Source organism: Astatotilapia calliptera, chromosome 15 (assembly GCF_964374335.1).
Source record: "Astatotilapia calliptera chromosome 15, fAstCal68.1, whole genome shotgun sequence".
Classification (NCBI taxonomy): Eukaryota; Metazoa; Chordata; class Actinopteri; order Cichliformes; family Cichlidae; genus Astatotilapia; species Astatotilapia calliptera.
Window position 1 is genome coordinate 32015281 of NC_137436.1, and position 9861 is coordinate 32025141.

At 48.9% G+C, this 9861-nt stretch overlaps 1 long non-coding RNA gene across 1 annotated transcript; it reads right to left on the reverse strand.

The window, feature by feature from the left end:
- Positions 1–7127: 7127 nt before the first annotated feature.
- LOC145420693 (uncharacterized) lies at positions 7128–8617 on the reverse strand. The gene is made up of 2 exons (XR_013902011.1): positions 7864–8617; positions 7128–7794 (listed from the first exon to the last, which is right to left on the reverse strand). It is a non-coding gene; the product is annotated as an uncharacterized LOC145420693 (long non-coding RNA).
- Between the last annotated feature and the right edge of the window lie 1244 nt (positions 8618–9861).

The following is a 9861-nucleotide window of genomic DNA, read 5'->3' on the forward strand; positions in this document are numbered from 1 at the left end:
GCTGTCTCTTCCCGGAGAAAGCGGCGCACACGCCACCATAACATGGACTATTTTCAGGTGGTGAGTTCCAGTGACTGTCTTCCACCCTCCACATTCGACTCTTCACTTAAAACAAATAACAAACTTATCTCTGATCCGTGGGGTGTTTCCCTCCTGGAGGAGGATGTGGACTGGGAAGAACTTTTCAGCTCTGCTCCCTCTGAGCTGGGATTTATTAAGGACAATATCCGCACTTCAACACCCTCGAAGACCGTTCAATTAAAGACTGTAAATAGTGGTGGCAGGAGGACCAGAATAATCCCAGAGAAACCTTCCAGTATCACACACCCAGTCACCATTTCCACACCCATCACTCAGCCTTTTCCTACCAGCGCAGCGGCCCAGATTTGGCCTTCCTCTTCAGCCGTTTCACCTCCTCAGATGACTAGGGCCCAGCCTACACCCACACCAGTGCCAGCTCCCAGGAGGAGGGCAGCTGCGACCCAGTCTACCTCCACATCCGCTCCTGTTTCTCGGGTGGGGGTGACTGACAGCCACCTTCCGTGCCTGTCCCAGCGCCCAGGCTGAGGGCAGCCAGAACCCAGCCTGACCTCCCTAGAGGCTTGGGAGCTAACCGGTCCATCTGCTACTTCACCCCTTCATCTACCTCCTGATCCAGTTTTTCACGCCCTCGCACTATCACTGGTAAAGCTAGCTGAGGTGTCCCCTGCTCAGGCACCAGCTTTATTAGCCCAGGCTGCAGTTTTGTCCCCTTCACTAGCTCAGTCTTTAGCTCAGCCATTAGCCTCACCGACCTCTGCTTATCCATTAGTCTCCTCAGTCCAGTCAGTTCACTCACCTGCTGTTCAGCTTACAGCACCGTCAGCTCACACGCCTGCTGTTCAGCTTCCAGCCCCGTCACTTCAGTCACCTGTAGTTCAGTCTCCTACTGTCCTCCAGTCTCCTGTAGCTCAGTCCCCTGTCCAGTCAGTCCAGCCTGCTCCTGTCCAGCCTGCTCCTGTCCAGCCTGCTCCTTTCCAGCCTGCTCCTGTCCCCCAGTCGCCCGTCCTCCAGCCTGCCCGTAGTCCAGTCTGTCGTCCAGTGCCCTGTAGTCCAGTCGCCCGTTGCCAAATCTCCTGTTCAGTTCCCGGACCTGCAGCCACAGCATCCAGGGCCGGCTGCGAGCTCTCCCGCTCCTCAGCCAGGGGTTTCCGCACCCGCTGGCCCGGCCGCCCCTCAGCCAGGGGTTTCTGCTTCCACTGGCCCGGCCGCTCCTCAGCCAGGGGTTTCCGCGCCTACTGGCCCTGCCTCTCTCCAGCCAGAGGCTTCCGCGCCTACTGGCCCTACAGCTGTGGCTCCGTCACCCCCGGCTCCCCTGCCGTCGCCTGGTCGAGCATCAGACTCAGCCTCTGCCTCGCCTGGTCCAGCATCAGACCCAGCCTCAGCTTCGCCTGGTCCAGCCGCAGCCTCAGCCTCAGTTCGCCTGGTCCAGCCTCAGCCTCTGCTTCGCCTGGTCCAGCCTCAGCCTCTGCTTCGCCTGGTCCGGCCTCCGCTTCAGCTTCTGCTTCGCCTGGTCTGGCCTCAGACTCAGCTTCGGCTTCTGCTTCGCCTGGTTCGGCCTCAGACTCAGCTTTGGCTTCTGCTTCGCCTGGTTCGGCCTCAGACTCAGCTTCGGCTTCTGCTTCGCCTGGTCCGGCCTCAGACTCAGCTTCGGCTTCTGCTTCGCCTGGTCCGGCCTCAGACTCAGCTTCGGCTTCTGCTTCGCCTCGTCCTACAGCTGCTCCTCAGTCTCCGCAGGTTCCCGCGCCGCCTCCTGCAGCTGCTCCTCAGCCGCCTTCTCCTCGTCGCCGGCGTGGTTGACCACCGGATCGGCTCAGCGTCCGCCGCCGTCTTCCTCATGGCTGCCCACCGGATCGACTTCAGCGTCACTGCCGGCCACTTGGCCGCCCACCTGAACTGTTTGGGCTCAGCCACTGGCCGCCTGGCCGCCCACCTGAACTGTCTCTGTTTGAACTCAGTCCCTCCGTCCTGGGCCCCCTCCGCCCGCCCTGGTCTGGTTTTCCTTTCTTTCGGCCATCAGGTGCCGGCCTTTGTCAGGGTTCCTGGGTCGTTGACCCAGTGATTTCAGTTTGTTCATGTTCAGTTTAGTTCGCCACATTAATGTTTCACTTCCTGTTTTTTCCCCGTGTCAGCTTGTCTCTCGTGTCATTAGTCAGATTATGTTCAGCCCTGTACTCACCTGTTTCCAATCATTGTCATCATTCAACCTGTGTATTTAAGTTCCTCGGTTTCACCAGTTCTTGGTCGTGTCATTGATGTTAATGTCGTCTCTCCGTCTGTATGTTCAGTTAGTCAGCCATTCATCCAGTCTTTCAGCCAGCCAGCCACTTCATCGTTCCTGCTTTGTTCATTCATCCGCTCCAATAAATCCTCTTCATTTCTGCACTGTGAGTCCTGCGTTTGGGTCATCTCTTCCACGCCTCCACACACAACCTCTGGCACTGCTATTACAAATAAGAACAACATACAGCAAGTTTCTTGTTTAAGGACCAGGTATACTTTTAAAATGTCTTCATTAATTTATCTTAAACTATTTCAGTTGCAGGGAAACTTTTTTTCTCTTTTTGAATTTGGTAAAGAATTGATTGGTGAATACATGTAAGTCATGATAATGATCATGTAAATAAAGTCTATGTGTATCCATCTACAGTAACACAATTGTTTCCCATGAGTAAATTTCACAAGTTGTTGACAAGTTGATGACATTTGTTTCTCTCAAGTCAAATGTTAATGTGTTTCTACTGCAACTCTGAGCTTCTTACCTTAAAGAAAACTAAGTTTGTACCCAACTTTTCTACTGAAAAAAATGAAAAAGAAAAACACCCAAAGAAATCCTGATCCTGATTAAGTGTTGCATTTGGAGTCAGATTAATCAAATGTCTGCATTGAGAGTGTCTCAAGACACTTTTGGCTGATTGAGAGTGGCCTAGCCCTGTGGATTCATGGAGTTCTTTTTTTATAATCAGGCCTATGGCACCTTCCTGCATTAAGTAGGGAGGCAGTAAAATATGGCTCCCCCAGCTGTGGGCCGCAATCCCCTAGGTAGATGATCAGTTTCACAGGCTGGCAAATGCCTTTGTGGGAAAGGTTGATGGATTTGGCAGATACAATGGTTTCTTCAAAGACACAGTGGAGCAGAATGAGTGATGGTGCTACTGCCATTTGCTCACTGTTTGCTGAGAGCAGCAGTGAGCTTGATTTCCTGCTCAAAACCTCATCTCAACCCTTAGTCATAAGAGGCCACCACTACAACAATTACAAAAGAGCTACTCTGTTTCCAGATTCATAAAGGCTCATTCTTAAAAAACAAAACAAAAAGAAAACAAAGGAAACTTTAATTTCTTCTGTGGAAACCAAAGTTTCTTTTTGTTGGAGGCCACTCAAGCAACACTAAAAGGAGTCACATGAAATAAAGCAAAAGTGTTTTAGCAGAGGAATAGCACCACAAAATAACAATATTGAGGGCCTCTAAAGGCAAAGACATTAGTGCAAATTAGCAGTGAGACCAATTGAACATTAAGTCTAGATGTATTGTCAGCATGTACACCAGTCCTTGTCGACTGCTTTCATCTTTGTTCTTTTCCAACAGCTTGCATGGCAGCAGTCTGTATTAATGATCTGATTTAATGACTAATTGACTTTTGTAGTACCATGGAGCAATATTTGGAAAAGTTCCACAGATTACGGGATGGCAGTAAGACACTGACAGTTAGAAAAACTAAATAGTTATTGTGTTGATATATTCAGTATAATTAAGAGTGCTCGGTGTGTGGTTTGATTTTAACTTAAAGTGGGGATGAAATAGGCCAGGCTGAATGGAATACACAGAAACGCAAGAAAAAAGTAATAAGTGAACACCTGAGACCTGGTCAAATAATCCCTGAGAAGGTATTGTTAAAATATTCCAACACTCCTGTAGGTGAATAATTATCTAATATCTTTTTTTTTTTTATGCCTGGAAAAATGACTCATTCTACATTGTCCATTTTAGCTGTTCAGAGCCTTAAAACCCTTGCCATTCTTAGTGGCAATTTACAAATGAACTAAGTATGTTTCAACCATATCCACTAGGGTGGCTGTAGCTCAGGTGGCAGAGCAGGTCAGCCACTAACCAGAAGGTCAGTGGTTCGATCCCAGGCTGCCTCCTGGCTGCATGCCAAATATCCTTGGGCAAGATACTAACCCCGTGTTTGCCTACTGGTGGTGGCCAGAGGGCCCGGTGGCGCCAGTGTCCGGCAGCCTTGCCTCTGTCAGTGCGCCCCAGGGCAGCTGTGGCTACAATGTAGCTTGCCGTCACCAGTGTGTGAATGTGTGTGTGAATGGGTGAAATGTAGTGTAAAGCGCTTTGGGGTTCTTAGGGACTGAGTAAAGCGCTATAGAAATGCAGGCCATATCTGAAAAACTGGAGTTGGACCATTAGTTTTAAGCCATTACTGGTTCTTTGACCGATAAATGAAAAGTACTTTATCAACCATTACATGAATTAGTATGCAAGTATTCTTACGTAGTCCAATGACTACGGTTATCATTCCCAGGTAAACATAATATGACAACACTGGCACTATCATGTAGACTGGTCTGCCCAACCAGTCTACATGTGTTTTGTGGACTCGGAGAAGGCATTCGACCGTGTCCCTCGGGGTGTCCTGTGGGAGGTGTTGTGGGAGTATGGGGTGTCTGGCCCATTGCTACGGGCCATTCGATCCCTATACAACCGTTGCAAGAGCTTGGTTCGCATTGCCGGCAATAAGTCGGACTCGTTCCCGGTGGGTGATGGGCTCCGCCAGGGCTGTCCTTTGTCTCCGGTTCTGTTCATAATTTTTATGGACAGGATTTCTAGGCGCAGCCAAGTGGCGGAGGGCTTTCGCTTTGGTGGCCTCAGAATCTCATCTCTGATTTTTGCGGATGATGTGGTTCTGTTGGCTTCATCGGGTGAGGGCCTCCAGCTCGCACTGGAACGGTTTGCAGCCGAGTGTGAAGCAGCGGAAATGAGGATCAGCACCTCCAAATCTGAGGCCATGGTTTTCAGCCGGAAAAGGGTGGAGTACCCACTCCGGGTCGGGGATGAGTTCCTGCCCCAAGTGGAGGAGTTCAAGTATCTCGGGGTCTTGTTCGCGAGTGATGGGAGAAGGGAGCCGGAGATCGACAGACGGATTGGGGCTGCAGCTGCAGTAATGCAGACGCTGCACCGGTCCGTCGTGGTGAAGAGGGAGCTGAGTGTAAAAGCGAAGCTCTCAATTTACCGGTCGATCTACGTCTCTACCCTCACCTATGGCCATGAGCTGTGGGTAGTGACCGAAAGAACGAGATCGCGGATACAAGCGGCAGAAATGAGCTTCCTCCGAAGGGTGGCTGGCCTCTCCCTTAGAGATAGGGTGAGAAGTTCGGCCATCCGGGAGGGGCTCAGAGTAGAGCAGCTGCTGCTCCACATCGAAAGGAGCCAGCTGAGGTGGTTCGGGCATCTGACAAGGATGCCCCCTGGGCGCCTCCTGGGTGAGGTGTTCCAGGCATGTCCCACCAGGAGGAGGCCCCGGGGCAGACCCAGGACACGCTGGAGAGATTCTATCTCTCGGCTGGCCTGGGAAGGCCTTGGTATTCCCCCGGATAAGCTGGAGAAGGTGGCTGGGGAGAGGGAGGTCTGGGCCTCTTTGCTTAGGCTGCTGCCCCCGCGACCCGGCCTCGGATAAAGCGGATGAAGATGGATGGATGAATGGATGGCACTATCATTAAGTACAGCTTTATAAATCAGTAGACTCCCAGGGCTCTGTGTAAACTATGCAAATGTGATTATAAGTTCAAATCATCTTGAGACAGTAGGAGAGGCCCAGTTAACAGGACATTTTAGGGCATATTACAGTGCAAAGTGAACAGATTGCAAATGTGGACAGAGGCCACTGACATCTTTTTCCCTCGTGTCTTTTGATTTGGCTATGACCAGCGTTACAACTGATAGTCAGAGACAAGACCTGTACCCTACAGATTCTGTACAAGTGGTCCATCTCAATCAGAAAAAGACTTCATGATGGTGGTCTGAATGTCATGGTCCGGGTGAGTACGGGGTTTTTCCACTCCGCTGGGCTCCACCTTCAGGCAGAGACTCCAATCAGCTTCCACACCTGGTTCCAATCAAGTCACCAGCATATAAGAAAAGCATTCACAACAGACCTCTGCCAGATCTTCTGCTAACTCACGTTAGTGCTAGGCCGCCAAGCCCTTGTGAGAGCCCTTAACTACTGCTCTTCTCCTCACCGTGTTTTCTTTGTCATAGGACCCACCTGGCAGTCGCACTTCCCAAGCTAAACTACTCACATCCAGAACCTGGACGCTGGTTCTGTCATCTGGTTGCTTCCTTTCCATCATTGGACTACACCTGCCTGCCTCCCTGCCAAGTCCCTCACTCCAAGTATATTCTGGACCCTCTCTGGACACTCCTCACCCGGAACCCCTTGGACACCCCCTCCTCGCATGACTCTTTAACCTGCAACACGTAAGCCCTAACTACCATAGTCTAATCCTTCAGCTGTGATTCACTAGACTGCCACTGACTACTCTTCTCCTCTCATTATAGTGACTGCGTACCTCCATCCAAGCCGCTGCACCTTTTTCCATTCCCAGGATCCACCCGTGAAATCTATCACCTAGTCATAGCACTCAGAGTTTCATGTTCATAGTTTGACCTCATAGTTCTCAGTTCATAGCTTCCACGGTTCATAGCATTCTCCGTTCATAGCATTCATAGTTTCCTGCTTTGTAAGTTAACACTAGGAAGGCCCAGGCTTCTACCTTTCTACCTTTAAAACCCGGAGAGCAGCCAAATGGCTGGTAGGCTTTTAGCTAAGCTTTAGCTTCAGGCAAGTGGAAGCTAAATTGGCTAGTCATTCATATGTAAATTGGGTTGTTACCTGGGAATTCTGGAGGGAGGGGAGTGGGGGTGTGTGGATGAGGGGGTGGGGGAGCTGCTAAAAGCGGTGAGCTTCCTTTTGTTTCATCTTGATGCATTCTCAATCATCCAGGGAAACAAATCTCCAAAAGTCACCAACTTGGAGTGTTTCAGTTTGCCATCTTAGGGAGAAATCAACACACATGGGTGTAGGTCCTTTGTTGCTGAGATTTATTGATAAAAACAGTACAAAAAATCAACCATTTGTACACATTTTTACAAATAATTATAAAAAGTGAGTGAGTACATTTCAACATTTTCAGCAATCACTCACAATCCTGGCACTGCCATGGTATCTGTAGTCTGCATTTACCACATGTGTATCTGTTGCAGTGAACACATCGCACAGTGGCATGATTGTTCTTGCAATTGTGTTTGACCTGACACATGGCTCTTTTTCCAGGGCTCGGTGTGGAGGGTTGTGTCAAAGGCAACTGTTCTTTTCTTGCCTTCTTCGCAGCTACATGAGAGTGAGCTAACTCCCTTGCAAGCTCCACCAGGAAGTCCACCCGTCTTTCCTTCGTCCCGGAGCATGCTTGATACAGCACATGTGCATTCAGTGCTGCCATGTCAATCATGTTATAAAACACGGCAACTGGCCAGCGCCGTGTTCCTCTGCGGACAGTGTACTCCCGAACCATCTGGTCCATCACATCCACGCCACACTTTGTTTTGTTGTAAAGGGTGACAGTGTTTGGCTTCCTTTTGGTAGTGTTATCAGTCTGAACCACGCCGTGCATGCTGCTAAGAATATAGACTGTCTTCTTCCGTTTGGCCGCATACGCCGTCAGCGTGGCAGCAGAGGTTGAAAACACCTAAGAAATAAGATAAATTGTTATTTCCATAGCACTTTTACACACAATGAAAGGGAGACAGGTCCCCACCTGTTCTTCACGCCACACTGTGCCATCTTTCGCTGTCTCAGTCCCCAAACAAGCTCTCTTTTTAGGTGGAGAAGCAGTCTCCTCATCTGCAGTGTGAACAAATTCAAATTGTGAGCAATGGGAAGGTCCAGTATCTCCTCCTTTTTCACATCGCTTTCACTTGCGCAAAAACTTCTTAGACGGAAAACCACCATCCTCGGCACAGTCAACAAGATTCGCAGGGAAATTCCTCAATCCACTAGACAGACAGATCGCAATGAATTCACCACTCAGGTATGTTGCAGGTCTTTTCTGGTTCTATGTTTATGTGTTTCATTGTGTGTAAAAGTGCTATGGAAATAACAATTTATCTTATTTCTTAGGTGTTTTCAACATCTGCTGCCACGCTGACGGCGTATGCGGCCAAACGGAAGAAGACAGTCTATATTCTTAGCAGCATGCACGGCGTGGTTCAGACTGATAACACTACCAAAAGGAAGCCAAACACTGTCACCCTTTACAACAAAACAAAGTGTGGCGTGGATGTGATGGACCAGATGGTTCGGGAGTACACTGTCCGCAGAGGAACACGGCGCTGGCCAGTTGCCGTGTTTTATAACATGATTGACATGGCAGCACTGAATGCACATGTGCTGTATCAAGCATGCTCCGGGACGAAGGAAAGACGGGTGGACTTCCTGGTGGAGCTTGCAAGGGAGTTAGCTCACTCTCATGTAGCTGCGAAGAAGGCAAGAAAAGAACAGTTGCCTTTGACACAACCCTCCACACTGAGCCCTGGAAAAAGAGCCATGTGTCAGGTCAAACACAATTGCAAGAACAATCATGCCACTGTGCGATGTGTTCACTGCAACAGATACACATGTGGTAAATGCAGACTACAGATACCATGGCAGTGCCAGGATTGTGAGTGATTGCTGAAAATGTTGAAATGTACTCACTCACTTTTTATAATTATTTGTAAAAATGTGTACAAATGGTTGATTTTTTGTACTGTTTTTATCAATAAATCTCAGCAACAAAGGACATACACCCATGTGTGTTGATTTCTCCCTAAGATGGCAAACTGAAACACTCCAAGTTGGTGACTTTTGGAGATTTGTTTCCCTGGATGATTGAGAATGCATCAAGATGAAACAAAAGGAAGCTCACCGCTTTTAGCAGCTCCCCCACCCCCTCATCCACACACCCCCACTCCCCTCCCTCCAGAATTCCCAGGTAACAACCCAATTTACATATGAATGACTAGCCAATTTAGCTTCCACTTGCCTGAAGCTAAAGCTTAGCTAAAAGCCTACCAGCCATTTGGCTGCTCTCCGGGTTTTAAAGGTAGAAAAGCCAAATGGCTGGGCTCTGGGCCTTCCTAGTGTTAACTAGGCACTGTAAATAAAGCTGTGTCTGCATTTGAGTCCACACCCACAGCCTGGCCCTCTCGGTTGTAACACTGAAGGCCTAATGTCTAGTGCTAATTGCACAAAAATGAGGACAAATGGAGAGTCCTCTTCACACACTAAGGTTAATTATGGAGTTAACAGGGTTCTGTGCTAGGACCAATTCTGTTTACATTATACATGCTTCCAGTACCGTCAGAAGGCATAGCATCAATTTTCACAGATATACAGATGACACACAACTTTATCTATCCATGACGCCAGATAACACACACCAATTACTTAAACTGCAGGGTGGAAGACCTGGATGACCTCTAATTTTCTGTTTCTAAATTCAGATAAAACTGAGGTTATAGTACTCAGCCCAGAAAATCTTAGTAATATGGTATCTAACCAGATTATCCTAAATGGGCATTCTTAAAGTCAGCAAAGAGGCACAGAAAAGAAGCTCAGACACCAGCGAGGGAGGATAAGAAGGACAGATGCAACAACATTGTCATCCCCTATGTAGCCGGTGTATCAGAAAAACTCAGGAGGGTTTTCTCCAAGCATGACATCCCGGTGCATTTCAGACCCAGCAACACGCTCAGACAAAAACTGGTTCACCCGA